We start from the raw sequence: 24,001 nt of genomic DNA on the forward strand, positions 1-24,001 counted from the left end.
TAACTTAATACAACATACCTTTTAAATTCTAAAATCTCATTAAATATAAATATTTTTATGTATTGTATATACTAGTGATTTACTTTAATAAACTTTTTCTCTTTTTAAAAATATTTTATTAACTAAATAATGTGTTTGAATTGGGCTTAACACATAATCCAAACTTTGGGCTCTACAGGATTTAACTAGTTTGAGAACTAGACAAAATAAAGACAAGGGTGATGAGATATAAGATATGCAGTATGTGGCAGTTATATCTGGTGTCAACTTGAGAATATTAAGAATGAAGGAGTGGAGTTTAGCCTGTCAATCAGGTCTCCGCTTGATGACCTCATTTGGAGGCACTACAGAAATAAATACCTTGCTGGAGGCAGGACACACAGACACTCTCTGCGAGACATTCCTGTTGACAAGACACATGGACCTACCCTGATGGAGCCAGAGACCTGGAGCCGGAAGAGACACGTGGAGACCCATGCAAGCGCTAAGATGAGTTGCTTCCACTGCCACTGGAGCCACAAGACTTTCCACCCACTGGCCTTCCTCCACTGGTGATCTTTCTGTATTCAGCATCATTGCATGTGTTGCGTGAGTCTGAAAAGGACTTTATAGATTAGTATCAGACTTATGGACTAATATCAGATATATAGACTTGACCTGGACTGGGTAGAGATGTTTTCTTAATATACATTTACTCTTTATATAAAGCTCTTTCTTATACATATATGAGAGTCTATGAATTTGTTTCTCTAATCAACCCAGGCTAACACACAGTATTACCTAAATCACACAAGTCCCAGAGTAAAAGAATGAGAATGTGTGAGGTAGAAATAAGGATTGCTATTTCTCTAGCTACATCAATAAATTAAAGTCCTAAATGATTGACTTCTTCATGTCCTCAAAACTGTCTCTAGTTTGAGGAGGTAGCTCTTCCTGAGTTATATTTTGTTTGCCTTCCAGTCTGAAGGGCTTATAGTCTGGTTGTTAGGCACCTTTGAGTTAGTTTCCTCTCGTATCAACAGTGCGTACAATATAAGGCAACAGTGCCTGGTCAGTGTCATCCTCACAGTTGTTGGAACACTATAGTAGACAATGTTCCACCATTTTAAGGTTTCCAGTGACTGGGTTTTCAGAAGCGGTCCTCCCTTTACTTTTTTGGTGTGTGTTTTAGTCTAGATATTCCACTGAAACCAGTCCACATGGGTCACCCTAGTGGTCTTTGGGTTATCCATGGCAAAGCTCCTAGACCCACAGCAGCACATAAACTGCCATAGTACTACAAATTGGTAGACAAGTGGTGGGTATTGAAGGGGAATGCTGAAGAGTTGAAAATCAAGAAAGGTGTGTACCAGAGTTGAATGTAATTAGCATATCTGCTCACTTTGTGTGCTGAGCAGATAACCTGAGAAGCTGGGTTATATGAAGAAGAATGAGGCATCGGTATTGGAGGAAGGCTCATGAACAACCTGTGATATGCACATGGATCCACCTTCTTGCTATGTGGGAGGCCTGGAAGAACTTACTGATGAAGATAAAAACGAGAGACCCTTCGCAGCTCTCATCACTGGCAGACAGGAATCTGATTCACTTCTGCTGATGAACTTCATATCCTGCTACTTTACCAAACCCTTTAATTGTTTCCCTCAGTCTTTTTGTACAGTCCTGGGGTTCTCTCTCTAAAAATTATATCATCTGCAAATAGTGATAACTTCAGTTATTTGCTCAATTGTATTCCCCTGACTTCTTTTTGTTTTCTAATGTTTTTGTCTAAGACTTCCAATACAATGTTCAATGGGATTGATGAGAAGGGTGCCCTTGGCTAGTTCCTGTTTTCAGTTTTTCCCCATAGAGTGATATTGAATTAGGACTTTTTGTATATAGTTTTTATTATGTTAAGGAGTTTCCCTTCTATCCCTACCTGAGGGCTTTCATAAAAAATTAGAAATGGGTGTTGGCGTACAGTCTTTTGTAACACGGAGTTATTACACTTTTTGTTTCATTTGGATCTGTTGTGATCCCTCCCCTCTCACCTCTAACACTAGATATTTGCAGCTTTTCTTTTCCCTTTGTTAAGTTTGCCAGTGGTTTGCCAACGTCATCAATCCTTTCAAAAACCCAACTTCTTGTTGATTATATCCATTATTTTTCAGTTTTCCAGTTGGTTTATCTCTGCTCAGATTTATGTTTTCTTTTCTTCTGTTGTTGGAGGGTTTATGTTGTTGCCTTTGTTCTGGTTGTTGGAAGTGTGTTATGGTGCTGGTTTTTGATCCCACCTTTTTTCATATGTGCATTGATTGCTAGAAATTGCCCTCTGATAACTGCTTTTGCTGTGTCCCAAAGGTTCTGGTATGATGTTCTATTATCATTTGTTTCAAGGAATTTCTTCATTTCATTCCTTAATTTTTCTATTACCCAGTTATGTTTAAGTAGTACGTTGTTCCGTGTCTATGTAGTTGTCTTTTGTTCTCTGTTTTTCATTTGTTGATTTCCAGTTTATAGCACTGTAATCTGAGAAAATGGATGGTAGGATCTCAATGGTTTTGAATTTGTTGAGGTTGTCTTGGGGCCTGTGATCTATTCTACAATATGTATTGTGTGCACTGGAGGGGAATATATATTGTTTTGTTGTTGGGTGATGTGCTCTGTGTATGTGTAGGAGGTTGAGCTGATTGATTGTGTTGTTTAGCAATTTTGTTTCTTTATTGAGTTTATTTCCTGATGATCTGCCTCCCCTTGAGGATGGTGTTTTGAAGTCTCTTACAATTATTGTTGATTTCTGTTTTCAACTCTATGAGCATTTGATTTATGTATTTTGAGGGACTTTCATTGGGTGCATTTATGTTTATTAAGGCTGCATGTTCTTGGTGTATTGTTCCTTTAATCGTTAGGTGGTATCTATTTTTATCGCTCTATGTTATTTGCCTTAAAATCTTTTATCAGAGATTAATATTGCTGCTCCTGCCTTTTTTGGTTGCCAGTGGCTTGATAGATTTTTCACCATCCTTTGCTTTTCAGTCTATTTTTGTCTTTGAGTTTAAGGTGTGTCACCCATATAGATAAGTCTTGTTTGCTAATCTCGTTTTCGACTCTCTTTTGATTGATGCATTTAATCCAATGGCATTCAGTGTCTTTACTGATATATTTCAGTTTGTTTCTGTCATTTTTCTGTTTTTTCTTTGGTTCTTTTAGTGTGTGTGTGTGTGTGTGTGTGTGTGTGGTTTTAGTCTCTCCTCTTTTTCAGTTGTTCTGAATGCTGTTTTCATCGTACTGGTTTCTGGGTGGTGGGGTTCTGTCGGGGGCTCTTCTGCTGTGGGCTCTCTGTCCATGGTGACCCAGTTAATATTTTTTGTAATGCTGGTCTTGTGTTTTGTTTTTACAGATTCCTTTAGTTGTTCCTTGTTTGGAAGTACCTTTATTTCTCCCACATATTTGAGGGATAATTTTGCCGGATATAGGGTTATTTCTTGGCAGTTGTTTTCTTTCAGAATTTTTTATATATCATCTCATAGTCTTATTGCCCTGAAAATTTCTGCTGGGAGGCCTGAGCTTGTCTTTATCTGTTTTCCTTTGTAAATGATAGTTCTTCCTTCTCTAGCTGCCTTAAGGGTTTTTTTCCTTTCCCTTGAAATTGGATAGTGTCCTGAGTTTTTCTTTGGAGATCTATCCTATTCAGGGTTCTTGTAACCTTTTCAATAGTTATGTTCTCCTCCTTTGTCATGTTGATGAAATTTCCTTTTATGATTTCTCAGGCTATTTTTTTCTGTGGATTGTCTTGTTTCTTCTTCTTCCAGGGACCAGTTAAGACATTGGTTGTTTCTCTTGAAAGTGTCACACATCATTCTCATTATTTCTTTGGATTCCTTTGCTTTTTGTTGTTATTGTTGATCGATTGTGTCTCTCCTCAATTATATACAGGGTGGTTGCCTTTGGGCTCATTGACTCAACTTCCCTCTTTTTCCGTTCTATTCCACAGGTCTTTATTATGTTACCTACTTCTGTTATATCATTGTTTATCTTGTAGAATTCCTTTTTGTTAAAGAAGTTTTAGTTTTTCAATTCCTTCCATTGTTCTTGGAGTGTTCTCCACGTCCCTTGATGGAACCTGAACATCGTTCTTCTGAATGCTGTATCTGGAAGTGCCATGGCCTCTTCTTCAGACTATTCCATTGAGTTTGGGTGATTTTCAGTTTTTTGTGTTTATTTTGTGATTTTTTAAAAATTTACTGTTGTTGACTGCTATTTCCTCAGCATTGTGATACAGCTCTTATTAGTGTGTGATCTTCAGGTAAAGTAGAGGTATTTGACCATAAGGGATGTTCAGTCGTTGCTGAAAAATTTATAGTGGTGAAATGGAGAAAAGGGAAGAGAGTTGGCCCTTGGTGAAGGTTGGGGGATAGAAGAGGGAGAATAAGATAAAAGTAATGAGAGTAATGATAAAAAGCCATTGGGAGAGGCCTACAAATTTGTAAAAATAATGGGCAAAAGTATTATAAGAAGGGTAATCAGAACAAGTTATTCTGAAATATATTGCATGAAGAAAAGGAGAGACAGAAAGAGATAATGGGTGCAATGACAGGGAGAGAGCGACTACAGAGACAAAAGAGCAGGTTTGGTCTGGGTGTGGATACTGATTTATGTTGCTATGGCAGGGAGAATGTGGGGTGATCAGTGCATTCAGGAGCATGATGGTGTGGAGGGTCTTTTTGGCTGTGTGGGCAGGAATCTAAAGGAAAGCCTGGGGCCACAGTTAAAGGAAGCACTATAAGATGCAATGAGAGAAAATCTGGAAAAAAAAGAGAGTTTTAGAATAAAAGTCCAGAAATATATATATATATATATATATATATATATATATATATATATCCCCTTGTCAGTGGGAAATCTACAACTTAATAGTGTTAGTTTGTTCTAACATGTGTTGTATGGGAGAGGTAGGTAAAGTGGCATCAGATCCCAATGCAGGTGAGAAGGAAGTAGAAAAAGAAAGATAAGGAAAAATTAAGTTTGGCTATCAAGCTGCCCAAGCTGACCTGTCTCCCTGAGGCTAGTGAGGTAAGAGGTTGGCTGTTTCCTTGCCTCAGACAACAAAAACTGCTTTGCCCCAAAGGAGCGGGTCTCATAGAAGTGGCTTGTGCTGCTGGTAGGGGGCGTTAGTGCCCTCCCATATGATTTTCCATTTTTCGGTAGATGAAACCCAGGATTGATGAGCCTATAGGGACAGCAAGTAGAATAGGGGTTCAAGGGGAAGGGGGTGGGGTGCTGATGGAGGGGTGGGTTGAAAGAGAGATGATGTCAAGGAGTCCATGTAGAAAAAGAATGGTTAGAAACTTTATGGTAGCAATTGGACAATTCTACTTGACATAATTGAACTATGGAAAGATATGTTATATGTATTAAATCCCAGTGAATAAAAAATTTAATTTAAAGAAAAAAGAAACTTGGGTCTATTTATCTCCATGTTGAGATTCTTACAGTAAGTACAGGATATCCCTCCTCGCGGACTTTCTCTGGAAGTTGCTGATGAAATCTTCCTGTTTTCTTATCTGGCAACCATCTTACCTCTTCCTCTTGGTTTGCCTTCTCTTTTTTTGGTTTGTTTTCTCACATCCTTGAATGTAGTGTCTTATGCAAGCTTGGTGGCAGTCTAGAGAAAAGGCTGACTTCCAAACTAGCTCAGGTGTGTTCTCTCCAGGACAATGGAATAAAGTCTCCTATTGAACCTGAGGAAGAGGAGAATGACCATCTTCCTACTTCCTCAATGCTATGTTTTTTCTTCATAGTGTGTTATACATTTATTCTGATACTATGGAGGTATGAAGGCTTGCTTAGCTCTCGTGCCTACATAGCTCGATCAAGTTGGACTCAGCTCTGCAGTAGCCGACCATAGTCAAGATTAAGAAAAGAAAACTTTAAAGTAGGATGATGACAGCTAAGATGACAGCTAAGATCGATGAATCTGAGCGACTCTTGTCAAGAAGCAGCAGCAGATTACCAAAGCTTATCAAATTACAGATATCAAGGAGGAATGTAGTCAAAAGTTAGGTTCAAAACCAAAGAAGTGTAACCAAAAGAAGGTCCCATGAAACGTGATTTTCAAGCCCAGCCTGAACCTCCTCTGTAGTCCTGCTTTCATTCGTGTCTGCCTCAGGAGGCTCTGCCCTGGGTGTCAGGAGAGCGCTGCAGCCGGAGCAGGAGATGGCGCCGAGAGCTGCACGGCAGCCTTTCCCTCCTTGTAACTGTCTAGAGAACAAAATTAACACATGCACAAGTTGAAAAATTAGATAGTACCCAAGTGGTATGAAATGAAAAGTAAGTTATCCACCTGATTTCATCCCAACCCCCTATGTCCCTGATTTAAAACCATTTTATGTTCTGCGGGTGGTTATCAAAATATCTCTAAGATGAGCTAGGATTTCCATTCCTTGTTTTTCATCTCTATTGATATCAACAAATTTGTTTCCCACTTGTATTGTTTTGATTCATCTCTTGGTTATACTTACAATTTAAAAGGATATGTCTGAACTCATTTTCTTACATCAATTTTAGATGATATATCTTGATGTCTTGCAATATAAAGGGATCACAATTTGTATTGGACATTACTTTCCAGATTGCTTTGCTACACTTTAACATTCACACTTTCACTGTTGACTAATAGTAGTTTGAGTCTCTTTTATAATTATCATTGTCTTTCAATTTTTTATTTACATGTTGATTATACAAATCATAACAATAGTTACATTATTTCAATTGCTAAACCACCCCCTTGAAATAAATAGTATGGGCCTACCTGTTGAGAAAATAAAGTACAAAGAAACTTCAAAAAGGTCATGGAAAATAAAATTAAAAGAGAATGCATTTTTTCTGTGAATTTTTGATGCCCTCTCCTCTAGTAAACTAAAAGAAGAATATACCAAATAGTGAGATCAAAAGAGATCTCTTAAACTTAATTTTACGCCCTTCTATTAAATTATCTCTGTGACTTAAACTATCTTTAATTTTCAAGACATACCTCTCTTTCTTTGTTCTTATTTTATAGCCATAGATTCTTTTTCTTATTGATTTTCTAAAGATATTAATGGTCTCTTAATTATCTTATCTTCCCTGCGGGTACAGCTTTCCCCACCATGCCCCGCCCCTGTCCATCCTAGGGTCACGTGTTAATTCTCACAGGAACCATTTGTATTAGTTCCATTTGGACTTTCTCGGTTTTGCTATAGGGAGTCCTTGTGGTGTAGTGTTCACTCATCGGGCTGCTGTCTAAAGTGTCAGAAGTTGAGAACCTCCACGGGAGAAAGATGAGGCTTTCTATCCTCACGGAGAGTTACAGCCTCACAAACACACAGGGCTGTTCTAGTTTGTCCTATAGCAGTGGTTCTCAACCTGTGGGTCACAACCCCTTTGGGGTCAAATGACCCTTTCACAGGGGTCGCCTAAGACCATCGGAAAACACATAAATTATCACTAGGCTTTACTTATGTTCAATTTGTAACAATGAAAACATATCCTGTGTATCAGTAATTTACATGATGATTCATAACAGTAGCAAAATGACAGTTATGAAGTAGCAATGAAAATAATTTTATGGTTGGGGGTCACCACCACATGAGGAACTGTAACAAAGGGTTGTGATATTAGGAAGGTTGAGAACCACTGTCTTATAGAGTTACTATCAATCACAATTGACTTAATGGCACTAAGGTGAGGGAGTTTTGCTATTGATTTCTTCTATTTTTTTAGTTTTGTTTTTTCATATTAATGAAAGATGGAAATGCTGGTCAATGTCTGCAGCATGCTTTTATGTGGTCATCTTCCCCATTGTACTGGTTACATTTGAAGTCCACAGGCCTGTTCCTTGAATGAGAAGATGAGTGACAGGGTCTGTGCACATATAACCTAAGGCAGCACAACAAGTTGCCTTCATGACAGCCCATGTGTGTCAAAGTCCAACTTTCCTCTAGAGGATTTTCAATGGCTGCCTTTTCAGAAGTAGATCAATAGACATTCCTCCCAATTTCCCTCAGTACAGTCTAGAAGCTTCAACCTCTGGTGAGCAGCCAAGGACATTGTCTACTTGCACCAGGGTTTCTATATATACCCTGTATATAATAGAAATTAATACTGCCTGGTCCTGCACCATAACTTTAAGACTTAAACTATTGTATCAACTTTTTTTAAACTCCTTTATCTTAATTACTTCTTTTCTTGGCACCCTCTTAAATTTTGTGTTCCAGAACTCACCCTCTCTTCACCATACTACTTATTTGGTTTGCTTGGCCCAAAGAACCTGAAGAGTTAAACAAAAATTCCAGTTTGGCCAGCAGAAGGCAGCAAAGGGTAACAGAGCAAGTGCCTGTCAGTCCCAGACTTGCTTTGTGGAGATAAATAAGCTAGGAGTAGAGTCCAGTGTGACCGAATCACAAGGGAAATCATACACAGTGACAGTGACCCAGGAGGGAGACCAGGCTTGGGAGAGTATGGAAAGATCTAGATAAAAGAGGGCCGCATTCCACAATCTGAATCATAGAGATGTAAACAACTGGAAATTAGAAGTGCATCATCAATTAGGGCATTTTGCCAGCTCTAAATGCTGATGCCAATCTGCTTAGAGCCAAAGTTCTGGTTCCTTGACATGAGAAGAGGCTATCATCAAGCTTTGGAACTGATGCAAACTTCCAGTATGAGGCTGGAATATGCTGCAGCAGGAGCTAGGGCTCCAGAGCCAACCGTTAGAAGGAAAGAGAATCATAGTACCTGGACACTGCCGCAGTGATCTAATGCTGCTGTACCAGGAAGATCCCAAGTGGATGGCCTTCACCAACAGAAATTTAGTCTCTCAGTTTGTTGTTCTTATGTCCCATTGAGGAGGTTTCCTGGTGTCCTCTTCCAAGCAGCATGTCCAAAGCACTTGAGATGAATTTTGTTATCCTGGCTTCTAAGGAGCATTCTGGCTGTACTTTCTCACAAGACAAACGTGTCTGTTCTTTTGTCAGTTCAAGTGATTTCAATAGTCTTTGTGATTGCCATAATTGAACGCATCAAATCTTCCCCAGTTTTCCTTATTCAATGTCCAAATTTCACATCCACATGAAGCAATTGAAAATATCAGGGCTTGAGTCAAGAGTGCCTTAGTCCTCAAAGTAATATCCCTGATTTTTAACACTTTAAGGAGGTCTTGTATACCAGACTTACCCAATGCAATGTTTTTTTTGATATCGTGGCACTATCAATTTCTGACAATGTGCTGCTTCCACTCATTAAGTCTTCCATAACTGACCATATTTCAAGGTGATGCATAAGGTTGTCAATGGCTACTTCCTCCAAAGTGGGCAGCCCATTCCTTCTTCTTAGTCTGGAAGCTCTGCTGACATCTGTACACTTTGGGTGACTCTAGTGGCATTCAAAGGAGCCTCAGTGGCATTGTGGTTATACATTGAACTGCTATCAGGAAGATCAGCAGGTCACATCCACCAGCTGACCCACAGGAAAAAATACAGGGAGTTCTACTCTCATAAAGAGTCACAGCCCAGGAAACCCACAGGGAGAGTTCCTCTTTATCATGCAGGGTTGCTACGACTCATCACGGACATTATGGCAGTGGGTTTGGGTTTTGGGGGCTGGCGTTTGAGATACTAGTGACATAGCTTCACAGTGACACACTAGCCACCAGATTAGGACAAAGGGACAGTCAAATGGTGGGGATATTACCATCCACCTATTCAAATGACTAGAATAAATAACGAAAGCAGCAGTGGGCCAACTGAATCATTCAGATATTGCTGGAAGGCAATGGGCTATGAAAGGAAACAGTTTGACAGTTACATTTAAAAATCAAGCGTGTCACTAACAAATGGCTCAGCAATTGACCTCCTAGGCATTTATCTCAGGGAACTGAAAGCTTACGGTCACACGACAACCTGTAAGCCAGGGACTGGAGCAGCTTTACTTGGTATAGTCACACTGGGAACAGCCCAGCTCTCCTCTGTTGGGGAGGGGTGGGGGTGCTTAAACCAACCGTGGTGCACCCATACCATTGAGTGCTAATGAGCAATACAAAGTGATGAACTACTGCCATAGCATTAACCTCAGTGGATTTTCAGAGAATCACCTCACTCTCCATCACTGCCTTCCAGTTCATGCCAAGTCACAGAGACCCTATAGGGCCGGGTAAACTCCCCCTGCCTGTTTCTGAGACTGTGACTCTTTATGGGAGTACAAGGCCCCTGAGAGAAAAAAGATATTCCCCAAAGGTCACATACTGTATTATTGCTTTTCTTTAATGAGAATTATGTCTTGAAATGACAGGTATAGACATGGACGACAGATTAGTAGCTGGTGGAGATGTAAGGAGGTGGTAGATTGGATACTACACTTGATCTTAGCCAAAAGGCTGAGAGGCGATGGGGAGGTAGTAGATTGGGAAGGATGTTGGTGTGGATGTAAAAGGGTCCTGTGAAGGATCTTTGTGGTGACGGAAGTCCCTTTGTGGCTTAGTAGCTTGGTGTTGGGTTGCAATCTACACAGAGTCTACAGTTGGAAACCACCAGCCACTCCTCTGGAATAAGGCGGGGCTTTCTACTCCAAAAAAAGTTATCTCAGAAACAAGGGGCAGGTCTACGCTGCCCTATTTGACCACGACACGTCGGCATCAGTTTGGTAGCAGTGAATTTCGTTTGTGATGATGGAACTGCTCTATATCTTGAAGGGCTCAATTTCAATATTCGGGTTAGGACATGGTACAATAAATAGTTTTGCAAAGTGTCACAGGCTTCTCCAGAGGAAGTCATTTGGCAAGAGAAAGACTGATTGTAAGGAATCAGCTCACACGACTGTGGGGATTGGGACGTCTGAAATCTATGGGACCGGCTAGCAGGTTGGCAGACTAGAAACTCAAGAAGGATTTCTGTGTTACAGTCTTAAAGCAGAATTCCTTTTTCTCCAAGAGACCTCAATTATTGCTCTTAGGACTTTTCCGGATTGCATGAGGCTGACTTACACTGTCAAGTGTTATAAATGTTCATCAGAACTGTAAGGAATCTTCTTAACATAGCATCTGACCAAACAAGTGAACATAGATAAGTCAAGCCAAGCTGACACATACAATTAATCATCACATTACTATTGGTGGAAATGAGGCACTTTAAATATTTTTTGATTCAAAACTTAGACTTGAGCCTCAGAGCTATGACATCATAATAACAAGCGATCACGGAAACTGTGGAATCTTCGGCCTTGTGGATTTACTTCAATGTCTCTGTGGAGTGATGTAGGCACCACTGCTTTTCATTCCCAGGAGTTGAAGAAATAGAGATGTTTTCATCAAACCCAAAACTTATAGATGATTATGATTGCTCAAGATTGGATTGGACGAGGTGTCATTTACTATACTATTTTTAACTCTGCTTTTCTCAAAACAGACTAGGGATCACAGGAAATGTGGATGGGGTTACAGGAAGTGTTGTGTCTTGTTTTCTCTAAAATGTAGAGACCGGTTCTTTTTCTTTTTTCATTTTATTAGGGGCTCATACAACTCTTATCTCAATACCTACATCCATCCATTGTATAAAGCACATTTGTACATTCGTTACTCTCATCATTCTCAAAATGTTTGCTTTCCATGTAAGGCCCTGGCATCAACTCCTCATTTGTTTTTGCTTAGAAATATAATAGCTAGTTTTTCTTTTTTTAAATTTCCATTTTAGAACGTTCATTAGATAATCAGCCTCTAGTTTGCATCTACATTGACTGTGGGTTTTTGAAAGTGGCGACAGACATAGAAGTAACCAATGTATAGAGCTCGTTCGGTGGATCTTCCTTTGCATTGCCTTTCCTGGACAACCAACCATCCACGTTCCTGACCCCTTTGATCCAGACAGCCGTGTTGAGCCTGGTACTGATTCATACCTCTGATGTTCTCATTTCTCTCATGACAAACTTCTGAGTCTCCTGAGTGCCCGAGGGGCATGCTTCTTGAAGCCGTGCCATGAGTACACTTGTGAATGTTGATGGTGTGCTCTCTGGCCAGGACTTCGCTGATAGCCGCCTCTCTTTATAGGAGCCAGACGGCTGGGACCAGGCTGGAAGGGAGATTCTTTTCTTTGATGTGGACATCAATTTTTTATACCTAGAACTAGCTAGTAGCATGATTTAAATATTAAACAGTAGAAAGGTATAAAAGTAATGGCTCTTCAAGGTTATTCTTCATTTCTCAAGACATGGATTCACACAGCAGCTTCAACAAAGGCCATAGACACGACTGTAAGCACAGGGCCAGAGCCCTGAGGGTCTCCCACTCTAAGTGGGGTTGCTATCCGTCAGATTGGTCTGGAAGGTACCTAAAAACAACAACAACACAATTGAGTTGTGGGGCCCTGTTTAGGACTAGAAATAGTAATTTTTAAATTAAAATATCATTTTATTGGGGATTCTTACAACTCTTCTTACAATCCACACATTAATTGCGTCAGGCATGTTAGTGCATATGTTGCCTGCATTCATTTCTAGACATTTACTTTATATGGAGCCCTTGGGATCAGTTCATTTTTTATAAATAGTAATTTTTAGCACTTATGTAACCCCCACCTCTGTCCTACATTTTATGGTTGGCTAACTGTTTTGTGCTTTGTGAAGTGTTGCAAGAAAAGTCCTTCTAGTGGGGTGGACACTGATGCCGAGACAACTTCATTATCTGAGGGTCCTGATCACGTCCTGCTGATTCATGGCTCTGTGAACCTCAGATGTGGCTGCAGGAAGCAGAAGCAACACGTCTTTCTATTTAGTGATCATTCGTCTAATACCAAGTAAGTATACTCTCTTCACTCACCTGGTTGTCTTTAGAACTGGATCTCATTAACAAGTGGCATTTTAAGAACACTTCATGTAAGCAAACATGAAGTTTTGTTGTCTGTTTTTTTTACATTTGCCAAGGTTTTAAACTTTCATTTATTCAAGTACCCCTAAGGCCCTGCTCTGTGTTGTGTACGAGGAGGGGATAGAGTTGAAATATGACAGGAAGGTGTTCCTTCCTTAGAGTTTACAGAGAGAAAATAAACCTAAAGGAGGACAGTACAGTTTGCGATCAGTGTTGTGGGAAGAAGATATACTGAGTGCCACATGAAGAAGATAGGGTCGTATTAGAAGTGAGGTCACTGGAAAGGTGTCTCTGAAGCAGGAGCATTTAAATCCCTACCTGTGGGGTGTGGAATAGCTACCTATCTAACACAAGGCAGCAAGCCATCTAAAATAAAGGAATGGGTGGCCCTAAAGTGGGTGTAAGCCTCTTTGGGGAAGATTTACAGAGCCCCTCTGACGGAAGGCTGATACACGGTGTGTGACATCAAGATATGAGGCTGGAGAATTAAGCAAGAATCTGGTCAGATAAAAGGACCTGGTGAAGAGTTTGGAAAATTTTTGGAAGGGTTTTAATTAGGAGAGTATTCATATCTGGTTTATAACTTTAGGTTATTGCTGTGGCTGTAGGTATATCATGAATTGGAGAGAAAAGAGACTAGTTAGGGGAAGAGTGGTCCTGGTGAATGGATTAAAGGGAGGGGCTGCATCTGGAAAATAGCAGTGAAAATGAAAGCGAGCCAATCTCATGTTAGACATAGAGCCAATTGGGTTCCCTTTCACAACCAAAACAAAAAAACCAAACTTATTGCCGTCAAGTCAATTCCAACTCATAGCAACCCACCAAGTAGACAGAGTAGAACTACCTCTGTGGGTTTCCAAGACGATTAAGCCCACAGAGTTGGGAAAGTCTTATGTCTCTGGCCCAGATCAGCAATCGTTTCAAACTGCTAATGACCCTGTATCCACTGGGGCTCTTTAGCACGTGGTGATTGCTCGGCAAATACATGAAGGTGGGGAAGAGGGTGGTCGTGGTGGAAGGAATTGACTGGTGTTCTCATCCGTTAGGAGTGCTGGTGACATTTCTGGTTTACGAGTAGGGTTGGTAACTGCAAGGAGAGCAGTTCGAACACACCAGGAGCTCCAATGGGGTAAGGTGAGGCTTTCTGCCTCTTTAAAGATTCATAGTTGTAGAAAGCCACAAGGGGAGTTCTAATCTGTCCTATGGGGTCACTAGGAGCCTGAATTAACTCGATCATAGTGTATTTTAATTGGTCATCTGTTTGTTTACCTGCTCCAGCTATGTTTTTATTATGTATGAACTATCACGAGAGGGAAAGAATAATTTAGAAACAAAATCTCCTCCAGAAGCTGTTTGATTTCTGCAATCAAAACCCCCTCTTTTCTCTGATGCCTTCACCCCTGCTGCCAGTTCAGCCAGGCCAAGGATGAGGCATGCAAGATTAAGCACTCATTTTGTCAAAGGCTACATTTAATCTGATTGACAATAATAATCAGTAGGGTTTTTCTAGGGCTTGTAATATGTCAGATATCATAGTAACTATGTTATAGAATCGACTCCATGCTTACAACTACCCTGGAGATGGGATGCTTTCTTTATTTTACAGAATACTTTTATGCTCTGAGGTCTACTGGCCTCACTCCAGTTTCCACGGTGGTTTTTCAAAGCACTGGCTGTTGTTACCCAACAGTTGGTGCTGCCGCCTCCATTCTTCTGAACTTCATCGAACACGCAGAATCACATAGTTTCTCTCTCACTGTTGATATCATCCTTTCTTTTCTAACGAGTAAGAGACTAATTCACGTGTCTTTGGAACCTAGAGAGACACAGAACAGCATGTTTAGTGAACTGGAAAACTAATGAGAATTCCAGCTACCCCCCAATTTTAAAATGATGAACAAGGAACTGATGAAAATACCAACTGTTTTAGAATGCATTTCAAATGAGAGATATTGCCTACAGCTGTAACTGTAGAATTGGTGATCGCTTAAGAAGTACAGAGGTGGAAAGACTCTACGTGTAAACTTTGGCTTCAAAAAAGGTCAACACTCCGTCACTTGGATGGAGATCAAGTGGCTACAATCACACTCTCAGGAGTTAGGCTGTCTGAGTTTAAGTCCTAGCTGTTGGCAAGTTTCTTTAATTATCTGTGAGTTCCCTTGTCTGTGACATGGAGGTAACAGAGACTGTCTGGAATAATTGTTTCAGGGTTAAGTACTACATAATGTTCACGAAGTATATAATAGTTCTTGTGTAGGATAAGTGTGCAATAGATGTTATGGGGGAGTAGAAACTATGTTCTGGGCTTTTAGGTGGTTTTTCAGTTTCCACTTTAGGTAGATAATCATGGAACTTTGTTGAACAAAGAGAAAATTATTGAAATGATTTCTTTCCAGGTTATTATATGTGACACAGTATCTTAGATCTTTATATTAATAGATGCCTGCATTTGAACATAGAGAATCGTAAAAGCAAGCAGGTTCTTCCAAAGGGCAATATATTTTAGCTTCATAATACTTTGAGAGTTGCTACCTTGATTTATCTTCATATAAATTTTCATATAACTAGGGTAAAACATATTTACACAAAATGTGCAAAGTAAATCACTGTATTTCACAAGGTGCATAAATTCATTTTTCTCTAAACCATGAACCTGGGTTATATTCCAGGTATACCTTCTGCAGAAAAAAAATTCCATTTTATAAGCCTCATGAAGACTTTCAGCTTTAACTGGCCTGTGGATCAGAGGACACATAGGAATATTTCCACATGAAATGTCTTTGATCTTATTTTAGCTTTAGTGTTTCTACAGGAGCTTTTGACCAGTCGGGAATCCTAGGATGATGTGTCCATGTTCCCTGGGCATTCTTTATTGGTCTGTAACTATTTAAATTGGAGGCCCAGTGGAGCATTATGATTTTGAATTAAGTCAAGCGTTATAGTGGTTTCCATGCCAGGGGTCTCAGGGGGATTAGACAGAAATTGTCAAAAAGCAATTTCACTGCTGACAAAGTCAGTCACCTTCTGACGCTCCAGAGATAAACAGGAAGTGTGTCCATCATAGGCATTTAAGAATCTTGACTTCTGTTGCCAGTTTATTTTTATGTTTTAGAGTGGGTCAATCTTTAGTCCATAGTTTGGTTTTTAGTTTTAGCCAGAACCTAAGCTAAAGTTTTATGTACAATGTCCCAAAAGATCATTTATGTACAAATGATCTTTTATTAAAAGATAATTTCATGGGGGACTCTTACAACTCTGTTACATTGATTGTATCAGGCGAATTTGAACATATGTTGCCTTCATTCTTTTCTAGACATTTACTTTCTATAAGCCCTTGGTATCCGCACCTCTTTCCCCCTCCCGCCCTATGTTCATAACCCCTTGATAGATTATGTTAATGTTTTCATATCCTACACTGACTGCTGTCTCTCTTCCCCCCTGCTTTCTGTTGTTTTCCCCCCCCTGGAGAGGGGTGTATGGTTATGTCGATCATTGTGATCTTTCTCCCTTGCTCTCCCCACCTCCTTCCCCTCTACCCTTTTAGTATTGCTGTTCCCACTCCTGTCCTGGAATCCGTGTGTCATGAGCCATCCCCTTCCTTATCTATACCTGTGTACATGTTCTGGTCTAGTCTGAAATGAGAGGCAGCACTGTGGTCATGATAGGTGGGGTTGAGGAAGCCTCAAGGAACCAGATAATATTGTGCATTTCATTGATGCTTTACTGCTCCCTGGTTGACTCATCCCTTCCCTGTGGCCCCTCTGTGGAGGGATTTTTCTATTGTCTACAGATTGGTTTTGGATCTCTGTTCCAACCCTCCTCGTTTTCAGCAACATGTTTCTGTTTGTTTGTTTGTTTGTTTTTATGTGCCTTCTGATGCTTATTGCCCCATCCCTATGACTCCTCATGATCACACCGGCAGTGTGCTTCTTCCATGTCGACTTGTTGCTTCACTGCTGAATGGCGGCTTGTGTAACTTCAAGCCTTTAAGACCCCAGACACTATATCTTTAATAGCTGAACACCATCCTCCTTCTTCACCACATGTGTCGTGGTGCTTGTGAGTCTTCAGTGATTGTGTCGGGAGGGTGAACCTCTCAGACTGTTAGAATGAGGATATGAGCAAAGGCCCAAAGTCCGTCCACTACCTCGGTGTATTGCCATATAAATATATGTACAAAGGCCAATCCCTCTATTTTTGTGGATTAGTGTATTTACATATGTACACTGCTATGTTTATACCGCTATCCATTTCTTTGTTTCCTAGGTCCTTCCTCTGTGTCCTTGTACCTTCCTTCTGCCCCACTGTCACTTTCCCCTTATTTCTGCCTCTTAGTACCTCCTCTTCGCTAGTTTGCTGTTGATCCGACACCCACCCACCCATCCCTATCTGCTCCTTGTTAACTCTAATACCCTAGTTGTTCCCAGTCTATGGTGCTGCCTGCTAACCACCAACTTCCCCTCCACCCTCACCCCCGAGGTCTCCCTGGGACTGTTGGTCCCACTGCTTCCTCCTTGGGCTTGTTTCCCAGGCCTACCTTATATAGGTAGAAACATGGATTATTACGTAGCCCAACTGATTTTTTAAATGAAAAAAGAAGGGAACAAAAGGAAGAAAAGAAAAAACCAAAAAGAAGAAATATACAAAATTCCAGGTCTGTTCGGTGGCCTTCGTGACTACCCTGAAGCTGCCCCTCCCAGGCTGGAGTCCATTTTTGAAATGGGGCTCCTCGGGGCTTTGTGCCTTTGCTTTGCTCTAGTTGCTTGTCTGGTATGTTCCCTTCTTGTTTTTCCCGCTGAAGGGGTTTCAGACCACACTACCTCCCCGCCATGTGACCCCAGACTTGTCCTCTGTTGCCATCTTTTCCAATAAGGGGACACATGACACAAGTTGTTAGTCACACAGTCTTCTCTGAGTCCCATTAGCTCCCTACAGGGACATCGTCCTCCAGGCCTGGTGAGCCAGCATGGGGTCCAGCGTGGCTTCCTCCTCTCATTCCTTCCAGGTCTGCTTCTGTGTGGGTGGCATGCTTCCCCTCGTCCCTCCTTGTAGGTTTAGTGTTGTTCCCTGTTACATCTATTTCTGGGGAGGAGGTCAGTTGGCTCTGGTTGGGGCCAGCCCTGCCGCTCTCTCTTTTCATGCATCCTTCCATGCGCCATCTTGCCTTCATGGTGTGGTACACTGTGGCAGGGTCTGCATGCTCTCTCCCGATTCTGTGGAGACAAGGCCAATACTTTCCCCCTGGGTGGGTCTCACTGTTGCCTCCTCCCCTTTTCTTCCTCCCCCTCCCCCCTCTCCCCTTATTAGACTAACATGTACCCCCTTGAGTTTGGTCTAACCTCTTCCCACCTTCCTGTACCCCAACCCGAATGTTGTGATATAGGTGGCTTCTCTTCTATACCTAGTGTGCTGATTATACTTACCTCAGGTGACTCATGCTGTACTTCTCCTTTTGTGATTAACTGACTTCACTTAGCATAATTTCCTCCAGCTCTTCCCATGAAAAGACATGTTTCATGTGATCATCAATGCTTTTTAGTAATGCATAAGAGAACACCATATAGCACAACTCCAATCAGAAGCCAACCAGCCAATAGCAATAACATGACCTCAGAGGGTAAAGAAGGCAATAAAGAAGCCCCTCACAGAGACATAGCACAATTATAATACAAGAAGGGCGGTAGGAAAACCCCCAACACAAAATGCATGAGACGTCAGCAATGAATCCACAGATTGTGATAATAATTCTAAATGTCAATGGCCTCAACTCCTACACTAAAATAAAAAAGCTTGCAGACTGGCTTAGAAAACATAATCCATCAATATGTTACCTGCAAGAGATACATCAAGCTTGCAGACAAGAATAAACTAAGAATAAAAGGCTAGTGGAAAATATACCAGGCAAACAGCAACTTAAAAAAAGCAGGAGTCATAATCCTAATTTCAGACAACATTGATCTCAAGGTTCAAACCATAAAAATAGATAAGGAGGGGCACTATATAATACTCAAAGGATCAGTTAACCAGGAACCTGTGAGCATAACAAATGTATATGCGCCGAATGAGAGACCCATGAAATTTGTCAAGCAAACTATTCAAAACATGAAAAAAGATATCACAGATTCAGTAATTGAAGTAGGTGACTTTAATACACCATTTTCAAAGAAAGATTGATCATTGGGAGACCATAGAGCTAAGCACTACAATTAGGAATTGGATCTGATAGATATATAGAGAACTCTCCATTCAATGCAAAAAACACAAAAAATTCACATTCTGCTCAAGTGCACATGATCATTCTTGAAAATAGACCACATGCTGGGACACAAGTTGAGTCTGAGTAAATTCAAGCAAACAGAGATTACTCAGATGTCCTTCTTGGATTGTCTTTCCATAAAGCTGGAGATCAATAAAAGGACAACCAGAAAAACAAGGGCAAAAATTGGAGGATGAATAATACTCTTCTAGGACATGAGTGGGTACTGACTCAGATTAGAGAGGAGATTAGAAAGTTTCTAGAAGCTAATGAGAATGAAAATACAATGTATAAAAATTTATGGGATATGGTGAAAGCAGTCATCAGAGGTAGCTTGATAGCAATAAGTGCATATATGAAAAATAAAGAGAGACTTATGACTGATACTCCCTCACAAAACCTCCATCACCTAGAAGAGAGTCAACAGAACAAACTCTCCAATAGCAAAAGAAAAAAAAATAATGATGATCAACTTTTAAAGCTTACACAAATCTTTGGAAAAAAATCAAGTTGAAATATATTTAAACCTCCCTATACATTGGATTGCTAACCACTGATAAGTAGTTTGAAATCACCAGTTTCTCCACAGGAGAACTATGAGGCTTTCTAGTCCCATAAAGAGACGCAGTATTAGAAATCCACAGGGCAGTGGTACCAGTCCTTAAGATGGGAATCAACTTGAAGGCAGTGTGTTTGGCTTTTGGAGACTCCAAGGTGAAATTATTTCCATCTGTTTCTCAGAAGAAAATATTCTATAACATATACTTTTGACTTTTGTTGCTAGTTGAATATACCCAAAGGCCCTTCAAGAGACAGGCATGCCTGTTTACATCCTGGAGATTACAGCCTTGAAAACTCCACGGAGCTTTTCTATTTTGCATATGTGGCGTTGCCATCAACTGTTATTGACACATGTCCACTTACAGTTATGATGGCAATTTAAAACTAGCGTTTTGGTTCCAAGTCAGCACTCAACACTGACAACAACGAGCCAGTCAGGCTGCGGATACTCACCTTCAGCAGGGCCTTTCTGAGCCAGGCATCACTCCATACACATTCAGCAAAGCCTCACTCAAATTCCATGATGCTGGATGCTGAGGGTAATAGAGGTGATTGTGTTAGGTTGGGTTCTTTAAAGAAACAAACCAGTGACATTTTTATGTGACTGTGTGTAGAAGCAGATTTATATCAAGGCATGGCTTATACAGGTGTAGGAATAGGTAGGTCTAATCAGGTTCAAGTTATAGGTCAGAAGTTAGTTGGAGGTCCAGCTTGACTCCTCTAGCTGCAGGAGCAGGAGCTGAGGAACAGGAAGCAGGAAGACACAGCAGGAGGACCAGACAGCTGGTGGATACAGAATTGAATGAAGCCGAGTTCAGTGAATCACTCCAAGGTCCACTGACAACTCCTGGGTTTGGCTTGTGGCACAACAGATCAACAAACCACAAGGAAGAATCCAGACCCAGCAGAAAGGGAAGGTGCAAGAGAGAGCTCCGTTTTGCTCTGGGTCCCTCTGATACCAAAGACCAACCCCCCAAGGAGGTGTCATCAGTTTGTGACCTGATTGATAGGTTGGGTTGCACCCCTCCTGTCACCAAGATGTCATAGAATCTAGCAGTCACACACAGTACATTGGAAAGTGGATTATGACAGATGTAGTTAAGTTAAAATCTAATACCATTTGCTCTCCCTTTTGATCCATTGTAAAGTTGTTCTCATTTTTAGTAACGTGTGTTTTTTCCAACTGGAATTTTTCTCTATTTTATTTTGTTAATGTTAGCTTTTCTGACTCACTGCTTTTTGTTTTGGTATGTCTTTTGGTATATGAAATCCAGGATGAGGGACTATATAGGGATAGGTACTGGATTAATGGTTCTTGGGGGAATGGGGGGAAATTGGAGGGAATGGGGAGCTAATAACAAGAAGCACACGGAAGAAGAAAATGTCCTAAAACTGTAGAAAAACTCTACTTGATATGATTGAACTATTGAATTGCATGATAATAGAATTCTGTCCCAATAAAACTTAAAAAAAAACCACAATAGAGTACAATAGAAATAAAAATCTAACGCTCATGGTGAGGAAGGCCTACTTTGTTCTCGTACAGTGAAAACAGGTGTCTGTTTCTGAGTCCAGCTGTCCCCATGACATTTAAGAAAGAAACAAACAGTTTCTGTTGGGTTATTTTTCTAGGAATAAAAATGTTGTAAAGTAAAATATAAAGTCCTCTGGGCTCCATAGGGATGGCACACCGTGGGGACTAAAAGGGAAGAGGTGACACCCCTGCCAAGGAGTCCTTTGTTTGGGGCTGGCTCACCGTGAACTTTGTGGCCCAGTTTAGGCAAGAGCCTGTGTTTGTCTGGGTTACCTACATGTAGAGCATACTTACTTAACCTTTCTAGAGTGGACAGTAGGGTCACATTTTGCTCTGCTGTATTTTAGAAGTAAATATTTTCATCGAATTGTGCTTTTTTACATGGACTTTTACCTCCTATAAGGCACTTATACACCTTGAACATTCCCAAAGAAAAGTTTTATGAAAACATGTGCAAATTGATATTAAATAGTTGGAGCTGGTTGAGTGATTGACTTTGGTCTTGATCCTGGTTGCTCCAAAGGGCTCTAGAAGCTATGCAGGAGAGTGGTTGTTTAGGAGGTATGGAAGGAGAGTCAAAGAATAAGCTTCAGGGCTCATTCTCCACATTCTCCCAACACTACTCTCCAGGTATCCATCTATGCTTTTAAATTACAAGTGCTCCCAAATTATGATGAGGTTCCATTCATTCAGATGACTCCATCACAAGTCACTTCTGACGTAAGTCAACTGCCTCATTTTTTTCTGATTTAATTTTAGTCTTCATTAGTATTATTTTTTGTTTTAAGTATCTGTAAAAACCTAGCTGTGTGTTGAAGAGTACGTCGTAAAACTGAGTATCTGAGAGGGAAAAACCTGAGAATGATTTCAGCAGCAAATTAAGTGTTGCAATACCCCAACATGTCGTGAATCAAGGCCTACACATCTGGAACAGACTTTTCCTGAGCAAATATTATTAAGGAGATGGATTAAATTTGAAAAAATGCTCTTAGATTCCCCAATTAATTCATTAATCAAATGCTTTAAATTATACAAATAAAATGGTTCACCCCATCTGTGTTAGGTTGGTTGTCACCCAAGTGACACTTGTATATGCTTCTATAGAAGCAGATATATATCAAGAAATGGCCTCCACAGTTATGGAAATATGTAGTCCAGTCTGGTTCAAGTCAGGCTTCTCCTGACTCCTGAGAGCTGATGAATAAAAAAACAGGAAGACGAAGCAGAAACTGCAGGTCCACAAGCTGGTGGATACCAAGGCCCAAAGCCATCTTAACGAATCCACTGTCAGTCACGTGCTGAAAGCTCCTGGGATTGGCAGGTCACACAACATGACATGCAGGAACTACACACAATATCAAGCTCCAACAGAAGGCAAAATACCAAGAGGATTTGACTCTGTTCCCTCTCTCTTATACAAAAATACTTATGACACAAATGAGGTGTCATCAGGCTGCATTGTAGTTGATAGATTGAGCTCTTGTTGACCTACTTTTCCCCAGGAGTTCCTAGTTGACCACAAAGTCTAATTATCATACCGTCAAATAGTGGGTTGCTTCAATGCTACGATTATCTGATTTAGTATCTATAGCAGGTCACAATAGAAAACAAATGTATGATTCCTGAGGTGCCCATTAATTTTCCAAATCACATTTCTGAGGATGGGGATGTCAACTCCAGGGTTCACCGTAATGGGGCAACACTTGTATATGCTGTTCTGAGCGACTGCACCCCAAGCCCGCATTTCTTTCCTTCCTATAGGGGTGTTCATCAAGTGCTCATAACAATCATCTTTTTTCTCCTCCTCACGCCTCCTCTAAAATCCTATGCATCCCCTTAAAGTCAACACAACTAAAGCACTCCCAACTTGTTATTTTTTTAGATTCTATCTTGCAGTTGCTGACTTGAAGTTTTTCAAAGCGTACTGGGAAGAAATATGTGTTTGTATCAAATCCTCTGTATTTCTTCTCTTCTATCACATATTTTTCCAGAGACTGTCAGTTATTATTGCTCAACATCTCATTAATATTACAGAAGAAAGGAAACCGTTTCTATTGGGAAAAAGTAAATGAATAAATGAAAAAATGAATGATGCTTATAACATTTTAACTTTGTCTATTTAGTACTCTAGTGCCTTTACCAGGGAAAATGCTATTTGTTAGTTATTTAGCAGTCAGTCAATTTATGTTGATAAGAGTACCCTAGTTATTCAAAGAGAGTTTTCTAGGAACTAATTTAACATTTTATAATTCTACTACCTGAATAAAGAAATAAAATATTGGCTGTTTAAAAAATTTTTTTTCCTTCTAAAAAGGTATTCTTATTTTGGTTCTAAGGTATGCCAATATTTTTAAGCATAATTTAATCTTAACAGTAGCCTGCTTTATATTTGAATAGGACTTTTAAGTTGTAACAACACTCTGAAATATATTTAGTTCCCTTTCTCCGTGATGGCAACCGAAGTTCAGGGTTTTTAGATGATCACATAACTACATATATACTTTTATATATACTTACAATCAACTGTTTATATTCCATACCAACTTCCTTCCTACTGTAAGATCTATTTCCCTTCTCTGCAGCGATGCCAGTGAAATAACAGGGTCAATCTAGAGTCCGATCCTGTGTGGCACCGCTTCTATGTGCTGTAACAACATCAGTAACCACTGGCTGTTGGCTTATTTGTGTGTGTGGAATGAAAGTTATTAAAGTGTTGGTATACGTGTTTTACATAGTTTCCTCTATCTTTTTTCCCCCGCTCACACAGCTCTTCAGAACA

This window comes from Tenrec ecaudatus, chromosome 3 (genome assembly GCF_050624435.1).
Source record: "Tenrec ecaudatus isolate mTenEca1 chromosome 3, mTenEca1.hap1, whole genome shotgun sequence".
Lineage (NCBI taxonomy): Eukaryota > Metazoa > Chordata > Mammalia > Afrosoricida > Tenrecidae > Tenrec > Tenrec ecaudatus.